This window comes from Musa acuminata, chromosome BXJ1-9 (genome assembly GCF_036884655.1).
Source record: "Musa acuminata AAA Group cultivar baxijiao chromosome BXJ1-9, Cavendish_Baxijiao_AAA, whole genome shotgun sequence".
NCBI lineage: Eukaryota > Viridiplantae > Streptophyta > Magnoliopsida > Zingiberales > Musaceae > Musa > Musa acuminata.
This window is the reverse complement of record NC_088335.1, coordinates 24,523,673-24,540,443: the sequence shown is the minus strand read 5'-3', so window position 1 is coordinate 24,540,443 and position 16,771 is coordinate 24,523,673.

Genomic DNA, 16,771 nt, shown 5'->3' with positions numbered 1-16,771 from the left:
TTTTTATTCAAACTTTCATGCTCTTTCATGTAGGAAAGAGTGAGATATTTATAGGTCCCAATGACTTAAAAAATGGAGCAAAAAAATATTTCATCGTTGATTTTTGGGTATTGGCGGTACTACCGCCATTAATGGGCAGTACCACTGTCTGTCAGACTGATAACTAATGGTACCATCACTTAGTTTGATAATGACACTGAGCGGTACCACCGCCTAACATAGTTTGGGAGACTATATCTGAGCGGTACCACCTCCCAAACAACCTAGGAGGTCGAGTCTCAAGTAGTGCCACCTCATAGGCCAACTAAGAGTCACTGAATGGGCCAAACAATAAACCTAATTAGCCCTAATTCGGACCCAATTGATCCCTAATTGAGTTAATATGATTACTCCTCAAACTAACTCAAATTAACACCTAACTATGATAATTAAGGCTAAAATAATTATAATATAAGCAATCTCAATTATCCAACATGTCAATTGCTCTTCCGATTAACTTTTGACGAACTCTCGACGAACTCTCGACGAACTTTTGGTGCATTGTCTGAACCTTCGGTATAACGCTCGATCCATCCATTCTTGGCACATTGTCTAATTCTTTTGGCCCGATGCCCGATCTTTGACTCCGGCCCAGCATCTGATTCTTTAATTGTTTTGTCTTTTCATGATCGTAGTTAGTCTTGCATCACTTTTCTTAACATATAAATTAGATAATAAATCAATTGATTTTATCATCAAAAATTGAGATTCAATAACCTCTCCCTTTTTATGATGACAATCAATTGATGACGGAATTAACCTTAACTCCCCCTATCTATATGCCATATCGAAACAAGGCAAACTTGAATTCAAAAGGAAAAGTAACTTTTGAATTCAAGTGAAATAATTTTGATCATAAACATATAAAAATTTATATAATGTGCATTATGATTTCAAGTCATTAAGGTATAACATGCACAATTTCAAACCATTATAAATCATCATCATTTTAGGCATAACATGCATGATACCAAAATAGGAAAATTTTAAATTATCATTATTTCTCCCCCTTTATCATCAATAAAAAGGAGAATATGCATATATCATTGCATAATTTCAAGTTTTTGAAACATCATTGCATATATCATCACTTTAAAACATACAAACCAGTAAGTTTTAGAGATGTGAAAGTTAACAATATTTACTTCTACTTCAAATGTGCAAGCTAGTAATTCTCTTTTGAGATGTGCAAGTTTGCAAGTTTTGCTTCTTGAGATGAGCAATCTAGTACTTTTCCTTCTCTTTGACGTGTGCAAGATAGCACTTTTGCTTCTCTTTAAGGTGCTAGTAACTCTCTTTCTCCCCTTTGTCATTAAAGAAAGAAAGAAAGGAGAAGGGAAGGATTCAATTGTGCAAATATTTCAACCATCACATTAACGAAAGAAAGATCAAGTAATGAATCCGAAATTCCATGAATCAAGGCTCTACTTTTGCAAATAGAAATAGGAATGATTCATAGGAAATGATCATTCCATGAAAAATAAAAGATCAAGTTGTGAATACCAAAACTTCAGGAATCAAATCTTTTCTTTTCTAAATAGCAAGAGGAAAAAATCATAGTAAGCAATCTTGATTCAAGAGAAAGCACAAGTCAAGAACATTGAGAAATCAAGAGAAGATCATGATTCGTTTGAAAGAAAACCTTCTCTTTAGTAAAAGGAATAGTTATAGGATATGATCTTGATTCAAAAGAAACTTAAGATATGAAAACCAAAAAATTAAGATAATGATCCGAAAAATATATGAGAAATATTCATGTATTTGGAAGATTTAACATGCCTATTTCTCTTCTAATAAAATCAAATTGCTCCTAATTCAATGGTTTTATAAAAAATTTGCTAATTGATACTTTGTATCAATAAATTCTAAAGATGTCATGGTTATTAATATAATCTCTAATAAAATGATATCTAATATCAATATGTTTAGTTCTAGAGTATTGATTGAGATTCTTTGTTAAATATATTGCACAAGTATTATCATATTTTATAAAAATATTTTTTAAATAAATTTCATAATATTTTAAAGTGTTTTTCATCCAAATAGCTTATGCATAACATGCACATGCTATATTTAGCCTTGGCTGTAGATAATACAATCGAATTTTGTTTCTTAGAAGATCAAGAAACAAGTGAATGACCTAAGAGTCGACATGTTCTAGATGTAGATTTTCTATCTATTCTACATCCACCAAAATCAGCATCGACATAAGTAATCAATTCAAGATTTTTAGTTTTTGGATATCATAATCTTATATTAGATATTCCTTTCAGGTATCTAAAGAACCTTATAATAGCTTTTAAGTGAGATTGCTTGGGATTAAATTAAAATCTAGTACATAGTCCAACACTAAACATAATATTAGGTCTAGTTTCTATGAGGTATAGTAAACTATTTGTCATACCCCTATAAATTTTTGGATCAAAACATTCTTCATTAATGTCCATATCTAATTTTGTAGAAGTACTCATTAGTGTATTAATAGCCTTAGCACTATCCATATTAAATTATTTTAGTAGATCTAAAGTATACTTAGTTTGACTAACAAAGGTTTTATCACTAAGTTACTTAATTTGCAATCCTAAGAAAAAGTTAATTCTCCTATTAAACTCATTTTAAATTTTTGGCTCATGCTTGTGACAAAAGTTTTATATAAGGATTCATTTGAAGAACTAAAAATGATATCATCAACATAAATTTGAACAATAAAAAAATTATTTTTAAAATATTTAATAAATAATATAATATCGACCTTGTCTTTCATAAATTTATTTTGAATAAGGAAAGAACTAAGCCTCTCATACTAAGCCCTAGGGGCTTGTTTTAACCCATAGAGAGCCTTAGATAACTTAAAAATATGGTTAGGAAAGAGAGCATTTTCAAATTCGGGTGGTTGTTCAATATAAACTTCTTCAGAAATAAAACCATTAAGAAAAATACTTTTAATATCTATTTGAAATAACTTAAAATTATTACAACTAGCATAGGTAAGGGGAATCCTTATGGTTTCAATTCTAGCCACAGGAGCAAATGTTTCTTTGTAATCGATACTTTCTTGGTTGAAACATTTGGCCACTAATCTAGCCTTATTTTTTACCATGATACTAAGTTAATCTTGCTAGTTTCTAAAGACCCATTTAGTACTAATTACTAATTGGTTGCTAGGTTTAGGAACATATAGGGAAATCTAGGGGTGGCATCATATGCGTAGCGGAAGAACAAAAAATAAAAACCCCAAATTTTTTAAAAAGGTGTTCGTTGTCGTGTGAAGATTGGTACATAAAAAGGCTATGAAAATTAAATTCATGTGTGAGATAGTTATGTTACCTAGGGAGATCGTATATCTCGGAATTCCTATAGATCTGTATGAGAAGATGAAGGAGATCAAGCAGCCTCCTCTCTAGTGGTGATCCATACAGTAGGGCTACGATGATACTCCTCAAATTGCTACTTAAATCTCTATACTGTTAGGATCAAGAGCACTAAGAGGGGGGGGGGGTGAATTAGTGCAGCGGAAAACCTTATACGACTAAAAAAAAATTGCGTTCGTTTGATAAAAGTGATTTCAGTAAGAAAGCCGACTCGTAAATCACTTTAACTTTTGATTAAGCGAGATGCAACAAAGATATAAATGCAGTTTGCAGTTATGGTTCAAATCAGATAGTAGGCGCAAACTGAAATACGATATTCATACGAAAAAACTGATTTACGTCTAAATACTGATTCGTAAATCACTTGATTAAGCGAGATGCAGTTAAAGCAAGGATATAAAGGCAGTTTGCATTTATGATAGAAATCAAAACGTAAACACAAACTGAAATATGATGATCGTACGATAAAGCTGATTTATGTCTAAACGTCGATTCGGAAAGTTCAAAGCTTGAAACCCAATTGTATATGCGCAGAAAGCAGTAAGCTTTTGAGGAGGTTTGTAGTAAAGATAAGATGCTCAAAGTAAATGCAAACCAAGATTTAGAGTGGTTCGGTCTATCTTGACCTACTCCACTTTTGGCTTCCTCCACCGACGAGGTCACCGACGTCAACTAGAGGCCTTCCTTCAATAGGCGAAGGCCAACCACCCTTTTACAGTTTCACTCATTTTGACGGGCTTAGGAGACAACCCTTACAGAATTTCCTTTCCTCTCTTAACAGATTAGAACTTGGAAGAAAAGAGGAAGAAGAACTTGTTAAATCTCGGATTTTGATGACGAAACTAATTGATTGTGTTTAGATGTTTAACTGTATTTTGAGTGATGTAGGTCTACTCGATCAGGATTAGACAGTTAACGTAGGAGGAATTAACGTTGCGCCAGAGGAGATCACGTTAGGATATTAGATGGTAGAAGGCTTCGGACGTCGGGCATCGGGCCAAGAACGAAATTGCGCCAAGGATATTAGGGTTGCGAAGGTCAACCGCCGATTGGGCAATAAGCCGCAAGAGAGGATGATGCGCTGAAGAATCGGACGAAGCGCCAACCAATGACGTGCAGGGCAATAGAATGTCAATTTGCATTGTAATAATTGTCTAGATCGGAGTAGAGTTTTGGCTTGTGTGTGTAGGATTAACTATGATAACGATGAAGACATAAAGCCAAACAAAGTGTCGGAGTAAGCGCGAAGGATTTGTTGCAAGTTCGAGAGTTCGACGGAAGTCCGAAGGTTCGTCGGGAATGCTGCCGGAACTAGCCGAGAATGAGTAGGGAGCTTGCCGAAGGGATTTTCGGAAGCTCGCCGGAAGGTTCATTGGAAGTTTGCGGAGCTCACCGAGAAAGATCGGAGCTTGCCGAAGAAGCTCGTTGGAACTCGCCAAGATCAAATCGTGAAGTCTAGGAGCTTATTGAGAGTCCGCATAATGGTTTCTGAGAGTTTATCGGAAGACCACCGGAAGTTCGCCGGAAGCTTGCCGGAAAAAGTCTTGACTTGTGGACTTTGTAATAGGTTAGGAAATGTCTTTAAATTCGTAGTTAGCACGTTAATTAGGGTTAGGATTAGGTGTTAATCCTATAACTCAAGTAGGGGCCAATTGGGCCCGAGTTCGGACTGGTTTGGGCCAAGTTTGGAGCCCAACCAGTGAGCTAAAATAGTGTAGGCGGTGGCATCGCCTAGAACTCGAGAACTAAGTGGTGGCACTGCCCAACACCCGAGAGGTCGGGCGGTGGCACCGCCAGCCTCGGAAACCCAAGATAATTCAAATTTTGGAGCCCAAATTTGAATTCTCTTGGGGCCTATAAATACCCCTCAATTCACAGCAGAGAATACAACTTTTGAGAAGAAAGAGATTGAGATAAAAGTCTTAGCAAAGCCTTTAGCAAGTTTTTGTTTTCAATAGCTTGAGTGTTCACCTCCCTCTTTCTCTTTGAAAATTTATAAGAGTGTGAACCACTTGTAAAAGGTTATAAGAGGGGTATTTGTCCTTCCCCTTCAAAGTGATTTGTTAGTGGAAGTTGGGAGCCTCTTCGAAGAAGGCTTCGCAAGTGGATGTAGGTCATTTTGACTGAACCACTTCAAATTGGTGTGTTCTCTGGTTTGCATTTACTTATTGCTATTTACCTTACTGCAAACCTTCATATGTGCTTTACTTTCTCATTACTTTTGCTGCACACCTTTACGAACACGCTTTCAAGATAAGCACTTACGAGTTCGATTTTTTATCGTACGAAAGATTTTTCTAAAACTGAAGTTTTAATCCGCTGCACTAATTCATCCCCCCCTCTTAGTGCCGCTCTGATCCTAACAATTGGTATCAGAGCCCAGTATTTCTCATTTTGGATTTACACCCGAGAGAAATGGCTCTTCATGGCTTTCAAGAGGGCTTATCGGTTGTTCGTCCACCGTTTAACGGATTGGACTACACTTATTGGAAAACTCGAATGAGAGTTTTCTTGATTTCTATGAATTTGGATTATGGAATATCGTTGAAAATGGTTTTCAACTTCCCTCTAAACCGATGAACGAATGGTTGGATTTGGAGAAGAAGTATTTTTCTTTAAACGCAAAGGCTATGAATGCCTTATTTTGCGCTTTGGACAAAAATGAGTTCAATCGGATTTCTATGTGCAAAACGGCTTTTGATATTTGGCGAACACTTGAAATCACACACGAGGGAACTAGTAGAGTCAAAGACTCGAAAGTTAACATTTTATTGCATGATTTTGAGCTTTTTCGAATGCAACCAAGCGAGACTATAGGCGACATATACACCCGTTTCACGGATGTCGTCAATAATCTAAGAGTTCTTGGTAAATCTTTTTCGAATTTTGATCTCATAAGCAAGATCTTAAGATCCCTTCCAAAAAGGTGGGATCCTAAAATAACTACAATACAAGAAACAAAAGATTTAAATATTTTTCCACTTGAAGAACTAATTGGTTCATTGATGAGATATGAAATGGTGCACAATGCACATGATGAACATGATGAACGAAATCACCTTCCAAAGAATTGGAAGGATTTGGAACTCTGGACAAATGAATACCACTTGAGCAATGACTCAAGTGATGAGGACAATGATGAACTTGAACTTCGAACACTAAATCTTAATAAGTTCATTAAACAAAAATCTAAAATAAACAATGAACTTGAACGGAGGAAGAGGCCAAAGAAGAGGAAGGCAACCAAGGATGAATCAAGAACTTTCAAAGGTGAAACGACGAGTTGAGCTTTGACGGGCTTCGACTACAAGGTAAGTAACTCAACTCTCTTGAATTATTTTGAAATTACTTGAAGTCTTTCATGAGTGCTTAATTTAGAATAGGAAATAAAAAATTATTTTTCAAAAATTATATCATGTTTTTCTTTTAGCATATTTGAAAATTTAAAAATTTGATCATGAAAATAATATTGCTAAGGTTTCATGCATGTTATGTTTTGAAATGTTGAACGATGTATGCAACATTAGGGATGATAATTATACGATATGTGATAGTGCTTAGGATTAATCCATGCATGTGTCTCTTGATGATTTTACACTATTACATGCCTTAATAACATGTTAGAAATTATGTATTTTAGATACAAAAATATCCATGATCATGAGCATTTTTAACTTCATGATTGAATTTGAAAATCTATAGCAAAACCATGTCCGAATGCATGAAAGTGTTAAATTTTATTTTTGGATTTTCTTGATCCTAACAATTCATTTTTGAGAATCTATTGATCTTGATGGTTTTATGATGAAATTCATTTTTCGATCCTAAACGTTGATACATGTTTTTATTTAACATAAATGAAAAAGCATGCTAACATGAAATCAATCACTTAAAATGAAATACTTAAAAAAGGAAAAATATATTATTAATGAAATCATTAATCTACTTATGTTACAAATTTTGTGAACCATAAAAATGATTTTTGGTGATTTGAATTTGAATGAGTTTTATCCAAAATCATGATCTTGATTCCGTGATATTTACAAATTAAGATTTATTATGAATCAAGATTTTTTCATTAATCGATCTCCTAAGATTTTCTTTTGATTAATTATGAGTAGGTTTTTTCAAAAAGAAATCATGTCTTTTGGTATTCACATGTTCTAATATTTCATGATATGATTTTTATGCAATTCCTTGTATTCATGAAATGTTTATCGCATCACCCAATTACTTTCTTCTTGATATTCCTTATGTGGTGATATAAAATTATGTATGAAATACTCTTGATATTATTTTGATGCATACAAATGAAAAGTTATGATTATGAATGGTAGGATGAAATTTGACAAGTTAATACCATCATGATTTGAAACATTTATGATTTAAAATTATGCATGCAATTGCTTTTTATTGTGATGATATATTCATATAATGTGTATCATGAATACTTTATTATCATACATGAAAATAGTGATAAATATTTTGAAAATAAATGTTTATATCATGTTAGATTTACATTTTGTGCATGATGAGTTATAGTGATGATTGAAACAATGATTGAAATAATATGCTTGATGATTTATTTTACAAAATTTACCTTTTCATGATATTTTGTGAATCTCGAAATTGATTTTGATGACTTGATTATGAGTTTCAAGTTAACGATTTGATTTGAATGAGTTTTATCTAAATCATATTCTTGATCTTGCAAAATTGGAATCACAAATAATATCTTTTGGTATTCATGAATTGATACTCACAATATGAAAGTATTGGTATTCATAACTTGAATTTGATTGAAATATTACACGCTTAAATTAATCATTCTCCTATGTTTCAAAAATTCTTTAAATGCCTTATGTGATGATTGAAAATTAATTTGCTTTATGATGAATCATGAATCATGACTTGATCTATGATATTGATATATTTTAATCATGATCCTTAGTTGTATAATTCTTTTGCTCTATTAAAAAGATTTGTCGAATGAATCATGTCCTTCTTGAATTTTCTTGATATCATGACATGATTTTGTAATATGGCTTGTATAATGATTAAAATTCTTTAGCCATTGATTTCTCCCTTCTTTTTGATAATGATAAAGGGGGAGTTAGTTTACTAGCCTGCATATTTCAAAGGAAGGAAAATTTGCTAGCTCGATCATTTCATTGAAAGAACTTGCTATCATGAACACTACCAATGAATTGCAAATCCTGCAATCTAAAGAGAAGCAAAGAATTGCTATCTCGAAAGAAGTAAAAAAATGCAAAACATAGAAAACTTGTAATATAATTGCTCTTACCATGCTTTGTATCAAAAATAGGTTGATATCCTCAAAAGCTTCGCGTTAAATTTTTTAGTGTATTGCAATGTATCACATGTATCGCAAATTGAAATTTTTGAGACTATTATCATATCATGTTTAACAATTGATATCTTTCATTGATATGATAAATTATCAATCTCATGATGTAACGCATAATGATATCATGATTTGCGATTGTATCATGTGATCCTTGGTGAATTTTCACATTGATATCCTTCATGAAATGATTTCTTTGCATTATTGTTTTGTATGCATCATGTGATGATTGAAATATTGATTGATGCAAATTCATAATTTATGTAAAAGTCTAAATCATTGGTTCCTCTCCTTTTTTTCGGCAATGACATAGGGGGAGAAAGATTGCTAGCTCAAGGCAAATGCTGGCTAGCTTGTACTCTTCCCTTCTTTTTGACAAAAACAAAGGGGAGAAAGCTTTTGCTAGTTAGAACATGTAAAGAAAAGCAAAGTGCAATCTTACACAAGAAGCAAGTGTTGAATTGCCATGATTGAACTTAAGAATTTTACTATGCTTTTTTGCTTATATGTTGTGATGAAAATCTAGCTTCATGTTACAAAAACTTAAATATCTTTTAAAATAGCTAGAGCTACTTCTCCTTTTTGTTGATGACATAGGGGGAGAAGTATATTGATGACTTCATGCATTGAATTGAATATTTTATATATATTTGCATGATGGTTTAAATGTTTTTCATAACATGTGATGAATGTTACTTAGATTTGGGATAATCTAAGTGTTCTATCAATGGCATATTGATAGGGGGAGTTTGGTTAAACTCCGGGGAGTTAAGGTTAACTCCGTTAGTCATCAATTAGTTGTCATTATCAAAAAGGGGGAGATTGTTGAATCTCGGATTTTGATGACGAAACTAATTGATTGTGTTTAGATGTTTAACTGCATTTTGAGTGATGCAGGTCTACTCGATCAGGATTAGACAGTTAACGCAGGAGGAATTGATGTTGTGCCAGAGGAGATCACGTTAGGATATTGGATGGTAGAAGGCTTTGGACGTCGGGCATTGGGCCAAGAGCGGAATTGCGCCAAGGATATCGGGGTTGTGGAGGTCAACCGCCGATTGGGCAATAAGCCGCAAGAGAGGACGATGCGCTGAAGAATCGGACGAAGCGCTAACCAATGATGTGCTGGGCAATAGAATGTCAATTTGCGTTGTAATAATTGTCTAGATCGGAGTAGAGTTTTGGCTTGTGTGTGCAGGATTAACTATGATAACGATGAAGACATAAAGTGAAACAAAGTGTCGGAGTCAAGCGTGAAGGATTTGTTGCGAGTTCGAGAGTTCGACGGAAGTCCGATGGTTCGTCGGGAATGCTGCCAGAACTAGCCGAGAATGAGTAGAGAGCTTGCCGAAGGGTTTTTCGGAAGCTCACCGGAAGGTTCATTGGAAGTTCGCAGAGCTCACCGAGAAAGGTCGGAGCTTGCTGAAGAAGCTCGTTGGAACTCGCCAAGATCAAATCGTGAAGTATAGGAGCTTGTCGGGAGTCCGCAGAATGGTTTCCGAGAGTTTATCGGAAGACCGCCAGAAGTTCACCAGAAGCTCGCTGAAAAAAGTCTTGACTTGTGGACTTTGTAATAGCTTAGGAAATGTCTTTAAATTCGTAGTTAGCATGTTAATTAGGGTTAGGATTAGGTGATAATCCTATAACTCAAGTAGGGGCCAATTGGGCCCGAGTTCGGACTGGTTTGTGCCAAGTTTGGAGCCCAACCAGTGAGCTGAAATAGTGTAGGCGGTGGCACTGCCTAGAACCCGAGAACTGAGCGGTGGCACCGTCACCGACAAGTGGTGGCACCGCCAGCCTCGGAAACCCATGAGAATTCAAATTTTGGAGCCCAAATTTGAATCCTCTTGGGGCCTATAAATACCCCTCAATTCTCAGCAGAGAATACAACTTTTGAGAAGCAAGAGATTGAGATAAAAGTCTTAGCAATGCCTTTAGCAAGTTTTTGTTTTCAATAGCTTGAGTGTTCACCTCCCTCTTTCTCTTCGAAAATTTGTAAGAGTGTGAACTACTTGTAAAAGGTTGTAAGAGGGGTATTTGTCCTTCCACTTCAAAGTGATTTGCTAGTGGAAGTTGGGAGCCTCTTCGAAGAAGGCTTCTCAAGTGGATGTAGGTCATTTTGACCGAACCACTTTAAATTGGTGTGTTCTCTGGTTTGCATTTACTTATTGCTATTTACCTTACTGCAAACCTTCATATGTGCTTTACTTCCTCATTACTTTTATTGCACACCTTTACGAACACGCTTTCAAGATAAGCACTTCCGAGTTTGGTTTTTTATCGTACGAAAGATTTTTCCAAAACCGAAGTTTTAATCCGCTGCACTGATTCACCTCCCCCTCTTAGTGCCACTCCGATCCGAACAGAACTTTCAACTCATACAACACTTTTGTGCTCTAAAAATCATAAAGTAAAATCAGAATTTCGGTGGTTTTTGGGTGCCCTTTTAGTGCTGAAAGGGTGGGGTATTTATAGGTCCCAACCTAGTTTGAATTTGGAGCTCAAAACTGTCAATTCTCAGAATTTCGGGATTTGGCGGTTGCACCGTTTGACTGAGGCGGTTGCACCACCTGTCAGAGCTCGAAGACTGAGCCTCTAGGCGGTGCCACCTCCTGTCAGGGGCGGTTGCACCTCTTGCCAAAGCTCGAAGACCGAGCTTAGGCGGTGCCACCGCCTGACTAAGGCGGTTGCACCGCTCAGCCAGAGCTCGGAGACCGAGCCTAGGCGGTGCCACCTCCTATCAGGGGCAGTTGCACCGCCCAATCTCGCTCGGAGACTGAGCCCAGGCGGTGCCACCGCCTTGCAGAAAATCAGGGTCTGAATGGGTTCATCCATTCGACCCAATTTGGATTTTTCAAGGGCCCAATTGCCCCAAGATTAAGTTAATGGGATCACCTCCCATTTCCAACTTAATCATTGTGCTAACTACGATATTTCCTAAGACATTTACTGCAACTTGCTCCGGTGCGTCAATCGCTTCTTCCGGCGAACTTCCGTCGATCATCCGATGAACCCTCAGTGATGCTCCTGCGGACTTTCGGCAAACTCCTGGACTTGCGATGATCCACTTAGCGAGTTCCGACGAGCTTCTTTGGCAAGCTCATGGACTTCTCGAATTTGTTTCCGTAGAACCTCCGACGACTGTCCGAACTTCCGTCGAACTCTCGAACTCCCAACGTGATCATTGTCTTGACTCCGGCGCAACTCCTGCTGCATATCTTACTTTCATCGTAGTTAATCCTGCACACTTATCTCAACATATAGATTAGATAACAAATGACAATTGACTTCATTATCAAAATCCGAGATTCAACAATCTCCCCCTTTTTTATGATGACAATCAATTGATAATAGAGTTAACCTTAACTCCCCCTGTCTATATGCCATACTTGAGATAAGTCATTCTTGAATTCAAAACTTTTGAATTCAAGTGACATATTGATAAGTTAAAATCATTTAAACTTATCAATACTCCCATCATGATTCCCATCATGATGTATCTCTCTGAAGATGATGTCAAGGCTTGACATTCATTTTTAAGTTTTACATAACAAGTTTGAATGATGGTAATAGTAGCAATTCATCATATTGTAAGATATCAACATGTAAAACTGCGAAGTAAGATTTTGATATCATTACATGATACAAACAAGGCATAATACAAATTATAGCAATCATAGCATAGCAATTCATATATCTCTTGGTGATGCAAGCATGGCATTAATACTCATATATTTCTCCCCCTTTGTCATCAATAAAAAGCATGGTAATTGTGATACCAGGAGAACAATATAAGTGAATTTTGAGCATAAGTGTGATGCCTTTACTAGGTTCATGTCATTTTCAATAGTGAGTCAATTATGCAACAATGACATAGAGATATCAATTCTGTTTTTACCCCGCATGTTTTTTCTCCGCATTTTCACAAGGATCAAAATATGTATTAGAAATGAATCCTTGTTAGTAAAAACACTATCATTCATATAATCAAGAATCATTTTATTAAATCCATTTCTTTAAAGAATATTCTTCACATAGGTGTATGAGAGATGTATTTCATATGTCAACAATGATGAGAATTAAACTCGTTATGACATATGCTTTATTAAGTCCGGAAGAGGATAATGTATCGAGAAACTCCGATTTTTAAGAGAATCCGAAAACGAAATTAAGACTTTCATGCATTCGAACGAGACTGTACTATTGATGATCATGAAGACAAAATATGCTTATCATCATGGAAATTTTTATTTTCATACACATAATTTCTAACATGTAATTGTGTAAAATCATCATAGCAATTAATTTCAACAAGTTTATGTATTCGGACACATCAACATTCCTAATTCTCTTCTTATGAAATCAAATTGTTCTTCACTTAGAGGTTTTGTAAAAATATCTGCTAGTTGATGTTTAGTGTCAATGAACTCTATGATTACATCATGATTAGTTACATGATCTCATATAAAGTGATGTCTAATATCAATATGTTTTGTTCTTGAGTGTTGTATAGGATTCTTTGTTAAATATATTACACTTGTGTTATCACATTTAATGGGAATATTTTTAAGATGAACTTTATAATCTTCTAAGTTGTTTTTCATCCATACAACTTGTGCACAGCATGCACTTGCTGCAATATATTCAGCTTCGGTTGTTGATAGTGCAACCAAATTTTGTTTCTTAGATGACCAGGAAACAAGGGCATGTCCTAAAAATTGACATGTTCCTGATGTACTTTTTCTATCTAGTCTACAGCCAGCAAAGTCCGCATCAGCATAAGCAATTAACTCAAGATTCTCTGATTTTGGGTACCATAATCCTAGATTTGTGGTACCATTAAGATATCTAAGTATTCTTTTAACAGCTTTGAGATGAGATATCTTAGGGTTTGATTGAAATCTAGCACAAAGTCCTATACTGAACATGATATCTGGTCTAGTTGTAGTGAGGTAAAGTAAACTTCCTATCATGCCCCTATAAGTTTTTTGATCGAAGCTTTCTCCACTTTCATCAATTTCTAACTTAGTGGAGGTGCTCATAGGAGTGTTAATAGCTTTTGAGCTATTCATATTAAACTTTTTTAGCAAATTCATAGCATATTTAGTTTGACTAATAAAGATACCATTGCTTAGTTGTTTGATTTGTAAGCCTAAGAAGAATGTTAACTCTCCCCATTAAACTCATTTCGAATTCAAGACTCATAGTTTTAGCAAAAGATTCACAAAGAGATTCATTCGTAGAACCAAAGATAATATCATCAACATAAATCTGAACAATGAGAAAATTATTTTCAAAATTCTTGATGAACAATGTAGTATCAACCTTGCCTTTTGTAAAATTATTTTCAATAAGAAAGGAACTAAGTCTCTCATACCAAGCCCTCGAAGCTTGTTTTAAACCATAGAGAGCTTTAGTTAATCTAAACACATGATTAGGGAGGCTATTATTTTCAAATCCAGGAGGTTGTTCAACATAGACTTTTTCGGAAATAAAGCTATTAAGAAAAGCACTTTTAACATCCATTTGAAATAACTTAAAATTATTACTACTAGCGTAGGCAAGAAGCATCCTTATGGTTTCTAATCGAGCCACAGGAGCGAAGGTTTCTTCGTAATCGATACCTTCTTCTTGGTTAAAACCTTTGGCCACTAATCTAGCCTTGTTTCTAACCACGATACCATATTCATCTTGCTTGTTTCTAAAAACCCATTTAGTACTAATAACTAAATGGTCATTTGGCCTAGGAACAAGCTTCTACACCTCATTTCTCTCAAATTAATTTAATTCATCTTGTATTGCGATAATCCATGAATCATCTTTTATGGCTTCGTCAACACATTTGGGTTCAATTTGGGAGAGAAAAGCGGCATTGGAACAAAAATTTTTAAGAAAAGAACGTGTTTGAACCCCCTTTGATGTGTCTCCTAAGATTAGCTCCTTAGGATGAGCATCTACATACTTCCAATCCTTGGGTAAGGATGTTTCGAAAGTGGATACATCCAAGTTGCTAGTTGGAGACGGGGTTTCATTTAAATTCAAGGAATCAAAATTAACATCATCATCAAAATCATTTTTCCTGATTTCGGAAATCTCATTGAAAACAACATGAATGGATTCTTCAATAATTAAAGTTCTTTTATTGAAGATACGAAAAGCTTTAGAAACCGAAAAATAACCAAGAAAGATTCCTTCATCGTATTTAGCATCAAATTTTCCTAAGTTATCTTTTTCATTCAAGATAAAACACTTACACCCAAAGACTTTAAAATATAAAACATTGGGTTTTTTTGTTGTTCTATAACTCATAGGGAGTTTTGGTGAGTAAGGGTCTTACTAGAAATCTATTCAAAATATAGCATGCAGTGTTTACGGCTTCGGCCCAAAAATATTTGGGTAGGCTATGTTCATTCAACATGGTTCTTGCCATTTCTTGTAAATTTTGATTTTTTCTTTCTACTACTCCATTTTGTTGAGGATTTCTAGGAGTCGAGAAATTATGATTGTATCCATTGAGTTCGCAAAATTCTTGGAAATCATGGTTTTGAAATTCATCACCGTGATCACTTCTAATTGACGAAATCATAGAACCCTTCTCATTTTGAACAAGTTTACAAAACTTGGTAAAATATCTAAAGCATTCATTTTTCTATTTTAAGAAGTAAGTCCATGTGTATCTGCTATAGTCATCCACAATGACGAAGGCGTATTTGCTACCTCCTAGGCTTGATGTAGAGATTGGTCCAAACAAGTCCATATTGATCAATTGTAAGGGCTTAGAGGTGCTTATTTGATTCTTAGATTTAAAACTACCCGTAATTTGTTTACCTAATTGGCAAGCATCACATACATTATCTTTGATGAACTTGATATGAGGAATTCCTCTTACAAGTTCTTTAGATGATATTTGAGTGATTAGTTTCATGCTAGCATGACCTAATCTTCTATGCCATAGCCAAGCATCCTCATTCAAAATCGAAAAACATATTTCATTACACAAATCATTGATGTCAATAGTGTATACGTTATTTTGTTTTAAAGCAATCATAGACGTGTTTTTGTGTGATTTTTCAATGATGCAAGCATTAGATTCGAATATGACAATATATCCTTTATCACATAATTGACTAATGCTCAAGAGGTTATGTTTTAAACCATCAACTAACAAAACATCTTCGATAAAGAAGTTGGATTTGTTACCTATGGTTCCTTTGCCAATGATTTTACCTTTGTTGTTGTCTCCGAAGGTGACATAGCCTTCGTCTATGCTAGTGAGCTTAGAGAATTGAGATCGATCTCCGGTCATATGCCTTGAGCATCCACTATCAAGGTACCATCTCTTGCTCCTAGCTTGCGATGGTATAGGTTTCTACAAGAAAGGATGATCTTTAGGTACCCATTTGCTTTTGGGTGCCTTAAAAATAGATCTATATTTTTTATCATGTTGCATAGAATTTATCATGGTTCCTTTAGAAATCTAAATTAATCTGTTCGGACTAATTTTCTTGAATGGACAATAATGTGATTTGTGTCCAAGTTTGCAACAAAAGTTGCATTTGCTTTGGTGTCAAACATGTAAGATGGGGGCCTTTTATGAAGGTGGTTGGATTTTGGTGAGGACTTCTCACAAATTTGATTCCACTTCTTTTGGGAAAGTGACCCTTGTTTGCAAGGATCATGTTCAAGGACTTGCTACCAACCTCGAATTTCTTCAAGGAGTCCTTAAGTAGCAAGTTTTCCTTTTGGAGAGTTTCTAGATCATGGCATTTTATGCATGAACCTAAACTATCATGCTATTAAGTTTTTTACTTACGAAATTATAAGTAAGACTATCATGCTCCTTTTTTAGCAATTTATATTTTCTACTAAATTTGTTACCTCCTCTTTGATGGCCATTAAGGCGCAATGAACAACTTGCTCGGTGTTGGACTCCTCTTCTTCGGACGCGCTCGAGTCATCCCATGTTGCTTTAAGCGCCTTCTTCTTTGATGTTCTC